At 44.8% G+C, this 15,023-nt stretch overlaps 1 long non-coding RNA gene across 1 annotated transcript; it reads right to left on the bottom strand.

The window, feature by feature from the left end:
• Positions 1 to 1,536: 1,536 nt before the first annotated feature.
• On the bottom strand, positions 1,537 to 6,262 carry LOC138825070 (uncharacterized). Its single transcript, XR_011371332.1, has 2 exons — positions 5,978 to 6,262; positions 1,537 to 2,048 (listed from the first exon to the last, which is right to left on the bottom strand). It is a non-coding gene; the product is annotated as an uncharacterized lncRNA (long non-coding RNA).
• Between the last annotated feature and the right edge of the window lie 8,761 nt (positions 6,263 to 15,023).

The following is a 15,023-nucleotide window of genomic DNA, read 5'->3' as shown; positions in this document are numbered from 1 at the left end:
AGGAAGACTTCTTTAACCATATACAGAAAAGCACAACTTTCAATTCACATGACTTTCCCCAACTTTTGTTTTCTAAACTAGGTAACAAAGATTAGAGTGCCAAAAATGACTGGAGGAAATTTTTGTGGGAATGCATGGGTATGGAAACACACTGCGCGGAAGGAGTGCAATCATCCTGAAAGTCTCCATTTCCAAGTCTTTGCAAACTCAAACTCAGGGGCTCTGTTGTCTAATACACAGATAAGCTTCCAAGAAGAGTTTTTGTATTTCAAAGAAAACTCTCCAACAATGATTGTTTCTTAAAAACAAAAATAGAAGTAATTATCTATGGGTTATAGAGTGTGGTTGTTTAAAATTATTTTTCTTATTTGTTCATAACAAATAAGAAAACATGACTTTTTTATTAGTATTTTGATGGGGTTGCACCCAGGGTAACAATTCCAGAAGTCAGGTTACAAGTACAATGCTTCCTGGGCGACGCCACCCCTTCCTTCTCGTTCCCCATGCCCCCCTCCCATCCCTTATTTGTGGAGCTGCTGCTCTGTCTGGAGACAATAGGAGGAACTAGTTGTGGCCAGAACAAGTCAAGCCTTGTGCCTTCGTGGAGTTTAATATAGTCTCTACTTGAGAAAATCATAAACTTACGTCATAAGGGCAACTTGTTACCTAGGTGCCAAAGCAAGCTAAGGTGTCCCAGGCACATGGGACGGACCAACCAACCTGTCCACAGCTGTGCCCCAAGCTGATTTCCATCCTCACTGCTCAAAAACCTCACAAAATCCAAATGTGTCTATGATAGTCACTGCCTGAAAACAGATACACTGAAGCTACATAGTCCAGTCCTCCACCCACTCATCAGGAGCTATGCCTGCCCCTAAGCACAGAGTCATTACCAGTCCTGATTCCTGACCAGTTCTGACCTTGCTTGGCCTCACACTGCCATTTGCTGATGACCAGGGTCCCTTCCATTTACAGCAGCCATGAGGATGTGTCTGCAGTGAGCCTCCAGCAGGACTCCAAGGAGTTGGGGGGGGGGAGGGAGAATGAGTGCCATGGGCAGCTGACATTAATGATCCAAGTATGCATGAGAGGTGCTGATGGGTCAGCCTGGAAGCCGTATTTGAAAAATAAATAAAGCAAAAAAGGGCCGGAGGCATTGCTCAGATGATATAACTTCTGTCTAGTAAGGGCATGGCCCTGACTTCAAAGCCTAGCATGCAAAGAAAAACAAAATGATGGCAGTCATGTCCTGACCCTTTCACTGTCTGTTACGCAGTGCTGGGCTGTGTGACCCCAATGGGCTGTGACTCACAGCCTGCCTCTGGGACTGGAAGCCTAGACTTCAATCTGGTGGCCTCATGCTCTTCCTTAGCGTTTTCTTCCAAAGCTGGCATTTTACCACTTGAACCACACTTCTACTTGAGCTGGCATTTTTGCTGCCAGATAGTAAAAAAGAAAAAAGAAAAAGAAAACCCAGAAGTACTTAGTCCTTAACAATGGTAAGGAAATAAAAATAACACTTTATTTAATCCATCATGCCATTTAAATGTAGTTTATCTACCCAGAAAACAAACACAAGTACTTCCCAGGTGAAAAAGGTGAACTATGTCCTTTGTCATGTAAATTTGTGTTCCCCCCCCACCACTACCACTGTCAACATAAGAAAAGGAGTGAGCGCTGGAGAATCATCCCATCAAATCAGACCAGGTGAAGACTAAGTTGCTGCTCCAGGCCCAGGACTAGAGAGAGGTGAATGCGGAAGGAACTCCATTTCATATTGCACATTGGCGTGAATGCAGTCTCAGAGAGTGAGCTTGGATGCCCTGCTGTTGAAACTCCAATAAGAAGAGGACAATGCAACTCCATTAGTCACCACCCTGCCTCTGGACATTTCCATCCTTTCATTAAAAATGAAGCTGGCAAAAGCAGAACTCTACCCCAAGAACAGTCACGATGTTATTTTCAAGCGCGTTCCTCCCTTGCTTTTCCTTCCGCGGGGCCCTGGACAGCCAGAATAGAGCTCCTCCCCATCAGGCTTCACAGTGGCCCTGTGGAGTGCACAGAGGTGTCCTGAGGAGCAGCGAGCAGGTGTGGGACCAGATCTCTTCTCCCAGCCTCCCTCTCCAGTCCCCTCTCCTTCCCATCTCCAACTGCATTCTAAATCCCAATGGCCTAAATTAGCCCTGGGGTACAGGTCACACCAAGAGCAGAGAGGGGGTACAGGTCACACCAAAAACAGAGAAGGGATACAAGTCACACTACCAAGAGCAGAGAGGGGATAGAGTCATACCAAGAGCAGAGAGGAGGTACAGGTTAAACACTGAGAATAGAGAGGGGTACAGGTCACACCACTGTGAGCAGAGAGCATCCTATGGGGAGGGGAGAAGATGGCACCCACCAAGGCTGATGAGCAGGAAACCAAACCACACTCCCGCAAACAACCACACACACACACCAAACAACCACACACACACACCCCAAACAATCATAAACATCCCAAACAACCACACACATCCCAAACAACTACACACATCCCAAACAACCACACACACCACAAACAACCACACACATCCCAAACCACACACTTCCCAAACAACTACACACACCCCAAACAACCACACATACCCCAACCACACACACCCCAAACAACCACACACACCAAACTCAGCAGCATTGCTGTTTTGAGACACATCTGCCTGGATAGTCTTCCATCTCCATGGACCAAGAGTGAGGCTAAGGCTTTGGGCCTAGTCAGGGCTTGGACCTCGACTGTCAATAAATAAGCCATATATGCTGCTCATCCGATGATGTCAATTCGCCAACACAATCACTGGGTGCATCTAAGGTTTGGGCTCAGTAGGATAACAGTGGGACAATACATCCTCAGCTACATGCTGGTGGCTGGCACCTATCATCTCAGCTACTTAGCAGGCTGACATTAGAAGGATCAAGGTTCTAGGACAGACCGGGCAGAAAGGTCCACAAGACACTGTTTCTGGGGGAGAAAAACAGTCCGGTGACATGGGCCCGGGAGTCCAACATCACCAGTGAACCTAGAGGAGGTGGATTCAGACACAGTCATACAACATTGGCAGAAAGCAAAGGAACCTAGAGGCAAGGTTCAAGTGGTAAAGCATCCGTATAACAAGTGCAAGGCTCTGAGTTTAAACCCTAGGATCACCAAAATTTTGAACAGCAAAAATGAGCAAAATGTGCTCATTTTAGGGCTTGTCCTGAGTCAAACCCCAGCATACAGGCTTGCATAACCCTCATTGCAACCTTGTGTGTGTTTACTTGACGTCTGAGAAAGAGTGGCTCCAAACCCAGAAACACTTTGCGATTCTACAGATGGAACTCAATCCCAGCTCCCTAAAAAGAGCTGTGGGTGAAGTGTGTCCTTTCTCCTCTGGACCAGGGTTGACATGGTCTCAAGGCCTGGCCCGGCCACATCTGTGACATTCACGGGTCAGTGAGTGTGGCCCTGTGTGTGCTCTCTCTACCTCTGTGGTTCAGACAGTTAACATGTCCTAGAATTCCAGGTTTTGAGCCAGGTGGCCTGATGTCCCCACCTGGCACATCAAGACACTTACATTTCAGTCTCATCACTTGTGGCCTGAAAATAGCAACACAGTCCAATGTATGGAAAAGAAGAAGGAAGAAAAAGATGGGAACGTCTCCCCCAAAGTTTCAAAGGCTCCTCAAGTTGACAACAGAAGGCAATAGGAGACTCAGCATGAGAATGTGGCACCCAAAATAAAGGCCTTTATCAAAAACTTCCCAGTGGATGGGGAAACTGAGTCTCCAAGAGGCAGACGGTGACCCTAGGCTCTTCCTGCCCAGGGGTAGGTAGAGATGTGGGCTGGAGCTTGAAGTATCTGTGCACCTGTTTTAACCCAGTCAGCACGTGGGTCAGGACACTGGTCCTCTTATACAACATCCTCCACTGCCTCCCCCAGTCTCCAAAAGGTAGGATGTATGCAGGGTGCACAAAGAATCGGCACTGAGAACAGGCAAATCCCTGGGAGCCCACAACACAGATGCTTCAATGTATATTATGTACATCCTGGAAAATCACACATGCTCTTGAAAGTGCAAAGTCAGACTTCCTCTTCCCTCCCTCTCACTTTCCCTCCTCACAGGCTAAGCCTTATGCAGAGGTGATAAAAATCAGCCTCAGGATCCAAACCAATGTCCTCAGTCCTGCAAACCCTTCCAGGAGGCAGGGTGGCAGAGCCAGGCTGCCAGTAGAACACACACACAGACACACACACACACACACACACACACACACAGACACACACACAGACACACACACAAACAGACACACACACAGACACACACACACACACACACACATACACACACACACACCGCTCATCCCAGAGATGGCTTATTGATGCAATTACATGGTTCAAAGCCAGTGGCACCTGACAGGGGAAGAAAAAGACAAAACCAGAAAGGGAGGGATGGCCCCAGCACTACTCCCTTGGGCCGGCTGTACAAGTGCCAAATGCCTTTTCCTTGTGAACCACAGAGGCAGGTGCGGGCCGGCAAGCAGACAGGACCACAGCCCTGGCAACAGGAGGAAGTGGTAGTTGAGGTTTCCCGATAGATCTCCTGATCCTCTCTGGACCTCAGGACCTCTCCTAGGCTCCCCAGTGCTTTCCCTCTCTGGTCTCTGCTTGGCCTGCTCAAGAGGGACAGACAGACAGAAGTTAAAAGAGCAAGATTAGTTTCCTTTCACCCCTAACCCATCTCCTCATCCCTGTCCAGGGGCAGGGAGTACAAAGGTGGACACACAGGGAATCAAGAGCTCCAGGCTGCTGCCATTGGATCAGTGGGAAACTGGGCTGTTTGCATTTCCAAGTGCTGAATGGCCGGCCACTGTGATGTCCATGTTGATAATTCCTGATGCTTTGTATTCCAGCAAATGTTTAATCCCTCACTGATCAATAATCCTCACTCGGCTGTTCTTTTTTCCCTTTTTTAAAGAACCAAATCCCTTTTTACTCTTCAAATCCTTGAATAAAATTAGGCTGCTTTAGCCCTGGATGCGTTATTCCTCAAAGAAGCTGTGTGGTTTCATAACCTCGGTTGGGGTATTTTTAAAGGGACTGCCTAGACACACTTGTTCTTGGTGTCACCTAACTTGTCTCTGCAATTGCTGTGTGTTATAAGCTGGTCTCCTCAGACACTGCTTTCAACACAGATCTACTTTTTTTTTCGCTCAAAAGAAGAAAATAATTCAAAGTGAAGTTATTTGCCCTAACTAAACCAGTGAGTCTAATCTTTGCATTCCTGGCTTACACTTAAGTCCTTCTGTACAACTTGATTTCTACCTTCCATCTATAATTTCTTTCCAAAACCATATTGAAAAGAAAACAGCTCCATTCCTAGGCCATCTTAAGAAGCTGTACTTCTTTCTTAGAGGCACGGCTGAATGTTTTGGAAAATGCACATGACACATGGAAAGAGACAACGGCTCTGTGCTCACAGGGGATGGGCTGGCAGGGGGGTCTCACAATCCACTCCAGGTCCACCAAAGTTCCACAAACAACGGCAACAGAAAGAAACTGCCTTTCATCTGTAGCAGCAACCAAAGCAGCAACTTTCACCAAAGCTAACCCAAGCCAGGAGTACATCCCACACACACCAACCACTTCCACAGTTAGCCCATAAGAGCCCAAGCAGCTCACCACAATATGTATTAGAAAAACACATAATTTGTGGTGGAGAAAGAAGAGTCTCTCATACAAAAAAGAAAAAAAGGGGGGGGGAAGCTCTTTCAAATGCAATTAACCAAAAGACATATTTCCCCTGTGTTTGTAAAGATCACTCTATGAGAAGCATAGTTTTTGTGTGAGAGGAGGGGGGGGTGGAGAGAAATGGGTTATCCCCACTAGTTAAGAAAGACAATTAAATTACTGGAGATTACCTTCATCATTAAGGAGAATGGGCTTTATTCATATTTACAGACCTAAGCAGACTTCAGTTTCCAGGTCACAAATGAATCTCTTCTCGTCTCAGATGCACATGTGGACACTGACATGGGCTGCTGTTGAGTTGATTGGATAATAATCTTATTCTCAAGCTCCTGCTGGAAAGAAGAGCTCCAGAGGAGGGCAGCAGGGGGAGGGGGAGATGGGTGAGGGAGGGAGGGAGGGAGGGAAGCGAGGAAGGAAGGAAGGAAGGGATAAAAAGAAGAATCCAATCATGTATTCTTCCTGGTTGGAATAAAAACGTAACCCCAGTATCCTGGAAGGGTTTCAAACACAGGCGAACAGTGTGCAGGAGGGTGTGTTAACAGCATGCCTTACCGGTGTGGCCTGCCTGAGACACTCTTAATGAATATTACTTCCTTCCCATTGGCTGTTCCCGCTAGAAACCCAGACCCATCCCTCCTTTCAGAAGTCAGTAATTCAGCTCCAGCCAAAGTCCAGAAAACATGCTCACGCAGGGACAAGGCTCCACCACCGATCCATAACCTTTGTGTCCTACAGTCAACCTGACCAACAGTACATAGGAGTGAATTTTTTCTGCCTTGGGTTGTGTTCCCAGCTTTGTGTCTGTTCTAAACTGAAGGTCCATCAAAGAAAAGAAAAATAGACAGCTTTCTTTAGAGAGAACATGCTGTCCTAAATGCTGGGGAGAAAGAACTTTCTCAATCAGGCTTCCAAAACCAGATCTGAAACGTTGTCTATATCTTAAAATCCATCCAGGTGATTTTTTTTTAAAAACTCTGTGCCAAAATAAAGTAAAATCCCCAATTAATATATGTCCTTTTGTGGACTGAAGCTTCATCTCCCTCTGAAATGTCACATACCAATGCACCCTTTGAAGAGCTGTTCAGAATCACTTGGAGCAGCAATATCTAAGCAGTACACAAATATGCATTCAGGTGACAGGATGACTAAGTTTTCTTTTCCAAACAATGCTCTTCTCCCTAACTTCTCCTGTCTGCTTACTGACAGGAGACCTGATGTTCTCAACATTTTAAAGCAGATTAATTTTTGAGAATCTGAGCAGATATAATTCTTGCTCATAAGAAAAAAAAAGCAACAAAAAATTGAAGGTGGGACAGAAGAAATGGAGAAAAACATTTTATTTTAAAAAATAGTAATAATAAAATATTTTGTGGCCTATTCAGTATTTCCCATATATAATTTATTAAAATTAGATCAAATTACGAATATTAAGTGCTCATTTGAACTAAAGTGCTTCCTCTTTCATACATACACGCACACACAAACAATTTGTGTTGTATCAGTTTCAGAAGGCAACAGAAACTCTAAGGATACAAAGAAATATGCTGTCCCCAGCCTCTAATACAAAGCATGCTGGGCAGCCCTGAGCTCCTGGATTACTGAAAGGTGTTTCTGTGCACATAATAGCAAGGCCTCCACCTCTCCCTCCCTGCCTGTAACTCATTGCACAGCTGCAGGAAGCTGTGGCTCTAGTCCCCTTATCTAAGGTCCTTGGTCCTTGTTCCATAAACTATTTTCCTTACCACTATTAAATAAATGAGATGTCCTTCCTGTAATTCTAGGTTTCTGTGTTTAGAATGGAGGTGATTTTGTTTATAATGCTTTGCTGAAGAGGGAAGAATAAAACTGAGCTCTCGCTCCAAGAGTGTTTATTTATGCTATTATAAGAGCAAACTAACTTTTCAGCACTTAGATAAAAAATCAGTTTGCAAAGGCTAAACAACTTTCCTGTCCCTACACCAAGAGTGGGGGTAAAATAAAAATATTCATTTGACCTAAGACGATCACATGAGAGTTGTAAGAGTCTTCCCCCCACTCTTGAGAAAAGAGGGTAAAACCTGGGCCATAACCAGTGCCTGAGTCTGCCATGACCTCATCTAGGGCCTTCAGCCTATGTCTGTGTGGGGTGTGTGTGTGTGTGTGTGTGTGTGTGTGTGCTTCAGCCTGTCTGTGTGGTGTGTGTGTGTGTGTGTGTACACCAATGCAGACAAAGTCCCTATGTGCGGCCGATGGCCTGGTGTACTAGGGTGGCATGGTTCCTCAATAAGTGTAAATTACATCCACGTCTCCAGATTTGTTTCCATGAACTATACTAGAAAAATGCATCTTAACCAAAGAAAGATATATATTATCACAGATACAAGATCATATATAGTATGTGATATATCATTGTATGATTCAATTCATACAGAGCTGTAGGCATAAAAATAACTTAAGTGGATATTGTTCAAAGTGGTAGTCATTCTGGAAGGTAGCAGCTTGGAGAGACCTTAACTTATGAGGCACTTTTTGGAGTGCTGGAAGCGTTCCATTTCCTGATGGGAGTGGTACGTATAGGGGGACTCATGTGTATATTTGCCATTGGATTTTATACTTTCTAGTATGTGAGTCATTCCTCACCAAAAAGAAAAAAAGAATCTACCAAGTAAGTTCAGTGATCATTGATGACTTCTTTAAAATACATTATTTTTGCCAACTTCAAAAAAAAATCTGTGAGAAAAAAACGGATTCTTTGCTCTGTTCATTATGAGAACAAAATCAAATGTGAATAATTTAGTGACGGGTTGAGGTTTGACATCTCAAAGCGTTTGGGGCCTGAATTTTTCAGAAGCTCTTGGTTTCACGGTTCACGTTGGCACTCCAGGGCTTCACATCATCAGAATTCAGATATCTGCACTTGGCAATTTTATATGTGGACATCTACACGTCACATTCTAACAGCACATCAAAACTCATTACATCCAGAAGCAAGTTTGTTATCTCAAAATAGGCACCTTCTTAACCACCTGCCCCCACCAAATTCCTTCACCTTGTTCTATTTTTGTGTCAGAGAGTTTCTCCTTTTCTCATTACCCACTTGGAAATTTGTCTTTGAGTAACTCAGCTGTGCTTTCATACTGACTTTCCACATCTCTCACATCCTACTCTTGGCCACCACTCCTATGAGCGTATTAGCAATGAACGCCTAATTAGTATTATGGTTCCTGTCTCTGCCTCCACAACACCACCGAGGAAATCTTCCCTCTGTGCTCCTGACAGTCCTCTGCTGCTGCAGCACAAAACCCGTCCTCAATGTGACATTCAAGGTCTCCTCTAGCCTCCTCTCCCCACGCCTCCACCGCAACCCTACTGTCCCACTGCACCTCACCAGCACAGGAAGGGACCGGGCATATTCCTCCCCCACCACCCCTGCTCGTGCCTCGAATCCTTCCTTTCTATGACATCCAAATATTGCATACCTCATAAAGACAAAACATTCACTGTCTCCCTGAGATGATTTCTGTGAAATGGCTTTCCCCATTGAAGTGCCTGTGTGGTTCTATCAGTGGTCAGGCAGGTAATTCTCACCTATGCCAATGTCTCCCAGTGTTCGCTGCCCCTTTTATATTGTGGTTTTGTTATCAGTGGTGGCACACATCAGTTTATAAATACAATGCACCTTGATCATGCCACCCCTTCATCATTCTCTCCCAACTCTCCCAAAACCAGCCCTGTTCTCAATTCTTGGTTTCACAGGATACATGTTAAGTATTATGGTTGCCTTCCTCTCTTCGTTCATCCACCCTCCCTCCCCTTGACCTACTCATACCTTTAAAGTGCCAGTTTCCTGGTATTCATTTCATTGGACTATGAGTTTGTTTTCCTGGGGAATTTTACCATCCGAATTCTCCCCTGCAAATACCATACTTCAGTTAATACATCTGTGTACACTTGTATACAAACTGTGTCTGTTTAATTGTACACTTACGAATTAGTTTCTCATTTCCATGTGTGTAAGGCCTTGTCTTCACAAAGTAAAATAAGAAAATTTCCAAGTTGAAAATTATATTAAGTGAAGTAAGCCAAGCCCAAAGAAACATAGGTCCCATGGTTCCCCTTATTTGCAATATCTAGTATATGTCTGAGTCAAGCAGAAAAAGTCAGATGAGGTAATGTTTGGGAAATAAACCCTAAGATATGTATTCAAATGTTTTCTTTCATGCGATGGTTTCTAACGCATTTATAAGATTATTTCTTTGTTGCTTTGTATGTCCCTCCCCCATTTTATAACCCCTACTTTCACTGTATTTGATGTCGGTATAATTTGTGGAGGGGAAAGGGAAAAACAAGTCATTTAAACGAGGATACAGGTGGACCCATTGCGACAATGAGAAGTACAAGTTGTCATGTCGAAAACGAACTTTACAACTTCGGTGGGGAGGGGGAGGGGAGGATTGGGGGAAGGGGGGATGTGAAGGGATGGGAAGGGGAAACAAAGGAGGAGGCTACAATGCTTGATGATAAATGTACCCATTATCTTGCCCATGTAATTGTAACCCCTCTGTACAGTATTTTCACAATAAAAAAATATAAAAAAAATTTCCAAGTTGATGAACTCCAAAGCCAAGTGTTATTTTTTCTCTATGACTCAAGTGTCTCAATGAAGATCTGCTCAGAAGTCGAACTCACAAATTACTAAGTTAGAAACATCAGCAGGGAATCTGTGTTATGTTTGCATTGCATTTAAAATGTCCTTACTAGGATATATATCAACAATAGAATGATGATCTTTTATGTTTGCACAGGCTTTTATGCCCCACCTAAAGTATCTCCTGATTCCCCAACCTTTCAAGTGAAGACAACAGCTTTTATTGGGGTGATTTTTTTGGGGGGGTCCAGTCATGGGGCCTGAACTCTGGGCCTGGGTGCTGTCCCTCAGCCCTTCAGCTCAAGGCTAGCACTCTATCACTTGAGCCACAGAGCCACTTCCGGCTTTTTTCTTTTTGCTTATGTGTTGCTGAGGAATCGAACCCAGGGCCTCAGGCATGCAAGGCAAGCGCTCTACCACTGAGCCACCTTCCCAGTCCTGGGGCCATTTAACAGAGCAAAGCCACATTCTGGAGACAGATAGTCCAATTTCCTTTGGAACAAAGAGACGAAGTTCTCCAACTCTGGCAGACCTGAAGTCAATGCCAGTTCACGTGATTACCTGATGCTGAATTACTTAACTTCTTGTGTAAAAAGATAGGGCTGCAGAGGTGCCCACCTCCTATGTGTTGTGAAGATGATTTGAGGAAATGCCAGGCATCAGGTGCTATGCAGAGAAGAAAGTCATCAGGGGCAGAACTCCCATGCTGCACCCAGAACCTCCCCCTACACCTCGCCCCCACTACACCCCCCACGGCTCCCACCGCACCCTTCCATCCCCACCGTGTGGGCCTCCCCACTCCCGGCTGGCCAGTCACCCCCTGACCTGGGCCGCCCTCCCGCTGGACCAGACACCCCTCCACCACTAATGGGATCCTGGCTGCACAAGGCCTCTGTCGGCTCTGCAGGCCGGGGAGACAGCGCCCTCAAGTGGCCACCTGCGGAGCAGCACCTGCTGCCCTGTCCAGGGGGGCGGGCGGGCCCAGAGCCTGGCCAGGCAGCTCCCCCACCAGGCACAGGGCCCCACCCAGCCTCCCTGCTGTGCCAGGTGCCCTCCTCACCAGTCTCTCTGAGATGAGGGTGAAGTTGGTCCAGACTGCCTCCAACTGAGAGCCTCCAACCTCTGCCTCCAGGACCGCGGGGACCACGGAGTGGTGGGCGTTGGGTGCAGTCAGGGTGGGAGCCAAGGCCAGGCTGGGCCTGCCAACCCTCAGCCCGGCTGGCCCCACTGATCCCCCTGACCCAGCGACCCTACGACCCTGGCCCCGCGCAGAGCAGCAGGTGACCCACAAGCTCTGTGCTCTGCTCCCTGAAGAGCCACGGAAGAGCGGCCCGGAGCATAAGGCAACATTCACACCCAGCACCTAGGACAATGGAATGACTCACACTAACACCACACACACAATCACACACACCACACACGGTCACACTCCACACACCACACACACCACACACGCTCATTCAATCACACCACACACACCACACGCTCACAGTCAATTACACCACACACACGCTCACTCACACACCATACACCACTCACACCACACACCACACATGCTAACACTCAATCACACCACCCATTTTACTCACACCACATATGTTCACACTCACAATCACACTACACACGCTCACTCAAATCACACCACCCACACACCACACATGCTCATACACCACACACCACACACCATACATGCTCACTCACATACACCACACACGATCACACCACACCACACCTACAGCACTCACACCACACTCAGTCATACCAAACTCACACCACACAGTCATACCACACTACTCACGCTCACACTCACCACACACCAAAAGTACCACACACTACATGCTCACTCACTTAATCACACCACACACACCACACTCACACTCAATCACACACACCACACATGCTTGCTCACAATCACACCACTCACACCACATACACCACACTCACACCACATGCTCACACTCATACCACACCACACACACACCACACATGCTCAGTCACTCAATCATACCACACACACCACACACACACTCAATCACATCACACACACACCACTCACGCTCACACATACCACCCATCACCCACACTCACACTCGCACACTCACCACACACCACACACACACACACACAACCCCCCGGTCTGTCACCTTGAGCTGAAGAGCGCAGAGACAGCACCCAAGCCCAGAGTTCAAGCCCCACAACTGACCCCTCCAAAAAAATATCTTGAACTGAACATAGCATATATGTATATATGTGAAATAACATGGCAAAATTCCTTTGTGTAATACACACTTAAAAAATGAATGATAGGAAAGTAATATAGGCTCTTCTGGGTGATCAGGTACTAGCAGGAGGGAAGAGGGACAAGGAGAGGGCAAATTAAGTACTTTACACATGTATGAAAATAGAATAAAACTTATTTTCAACGATTTGTATGCATGTATGGAAATGTCTGAGAGCTAATATAGTAGAAGCCAGGCACTGGTGGCTCACGCCTGTAATCCTAGCTACTCAAGAGGCTGAGATCTGAGGATCGAGATTCAAAGCCAGCCTGGGCAAGGGAAGTCCCTGACACTCTATCACCAATTAACTACCAGAAAACTGGAAGTGGTGCTGTGGCTCAAGTGGTAGAGCTCTAGCGTTAAGCTGAAGAGCTCAGGGATGGTGCACAGACCCAGAGTTCAAGTCCCACAACTGACAAAAAATAAATAAATAAAGAAAAAAAAGACAGTATATATGGCTTTAAATCTAATATATTAAACTTTATTCTTAGGAGTAAATAACCAAGCATTTCTCAGTTTTCTGAGGTCTCATTAGCAGTATAATAATTTCAGTAGTTCATCTAGACATAAAAAGTCAAAGTTTATTCCATAAATAAGAACACAATTTAATCCAAAATTACTAAGAGTCTTAAATGCCATCTTATTTTCCTCTACCTATGATGATATTTTTTCCTCCAAGACTGAATAAATAATACTAAACTAAGTGGGTATCCAATGACTCACCTGTACACTTGAAAATTTCACTTTTGGATTATTATCTATCTCCCATAAGCCTTCATTGAAGCCTTTTTATTTATTTGGTTTGCCATACTTTTCCTTATTTTCTGAGTAAGGAAATATATCCTTTGGTCCTAAAAAAGCACTAAAACAGAAGAAGATAATAAGTGCAATGCAACCTCAAATAAATATATACATAGTGCATTACTAAAATAACACTATTATATGATGCATTTCATAAAATACAAATTAAAGGGAAGACAAGGATATTAAGTCTGATGAATTCATTTCAATGAACACAATCTTACCAACACATGAGAAGGCTCTAAGTACTGGCAGAACAAATGTTGGAAAAGTCTTTTTGGGGGGAGTATGTATACAGATATTTGGGCTTGAAGTCAGAGCCTCCCACTATTGCTTAGCTTTTTTACTTAAGGCTACAGTCACTCTACTACAGCCATAGTTCCACTTCCAGCTTGGAACACAAGAGAGCCACACAGACTTTTCTTCCAGGCTGTCTTAGAAATTTGATCCTCATATCTCAGGCTGAATAGCTAGGAGTATAGGTGTGAAACACCAGCCACCTGGCTTCTAAAATATTTTTAGGTTCCATTTCTTTGCAGAACAATAAATGTTTTCTGTTTAGAGGTAGGGATAAAGTAGGCTATATTTTATTCCAAATACTACTTTTTTTTTTTCGTTTACAGTACTAAGGATTGCATCCAGGTCTCACAGAAACAAGTCAAGCACTAAACCACAGAACTACATGTCAATCTGATATACTTTATTAATTCAGTAATGAGTTCCTAGATCCATAACACCAACTCATTTACATGAACTTTTTTTTTGGTACAGATCCTGGGCCTTGAACTCAGAGCCTGGGCACTGTCCCTGAACTTTTGTGCCCAATGCTACAGCTTTAGACCACTTGAGGCATAGCTCCACTGTTTACTGAAAATGGGATTCTCGTGAACTTTTCTGCCCAGACTGGCTAAGAACCTCAATTCTCAGATCTCAGCCTCATGTGGCTATTAGAGGCAGGAATCACCAGCACCTGGTCTCATTCAGTTTAATTGAACAGGCTTTTCAGGCCCAGAGTTCAAGCCCCACGAACGACAAAAAAAAAAAAAAAAAAAAAAAAAAAAACTTCTCCCCCAAACTGGACAAAGCCAGGCTGGGGAGAAAAAAAATCACCAAGTCTGAATAACCAGCAGAGATGATCTGGAAGCATGGTTCAAGTGGTAGAGAACCAGCCAAGCAAACGAACCAGGCTCAATGCCTCAAAGCTCAAGCTCAAACTCTAGTACTGTGAAAAAACAGAAAGTACCTAATTTAAACATCATTATATACTTCTAATTAAATATGAACACATTTTCATGTCAGTAATTATTTAATACATTTTGCTAAATGGACCTATCAATCTATTGTTTGAGCACTTTTTCTGTGTCAATAGTGAGGGCTTGAACTCAAGGCAAGGCTTCATACTCTTGCTGTCTTTTTTCTGCTCACAGCTGGTGTTCCATCACTTGAGTCACACACTCCAATCTGCTTTTCTGATGGTTAATTGGGATTCCCAAGCACTTTTCTTTGGGCTTCAAACCAAGATACTCAGATCTCAGTTCTCCTAAGTAGCCA

Source organism: Dipodomys merriami, unplaced genomic scaffold (assembly GCF_024711535.1).
Source record: "Dipodomys merriami isolate MVZ:Mamm:240054 unplaced genomic scaffold, mDipMer1.0.p SCAF_1336, whole genome shotgun sequence".
Lineage (NCBI taxonomy): Eukaryota > Metazoa > Chordata > Mammalia > Rodentia > Heteromyidae > Dipodomys > Dipodomys merriami.
This window is presented reverse-complemented; position numbering and strand designations above follow the sequence as displayed.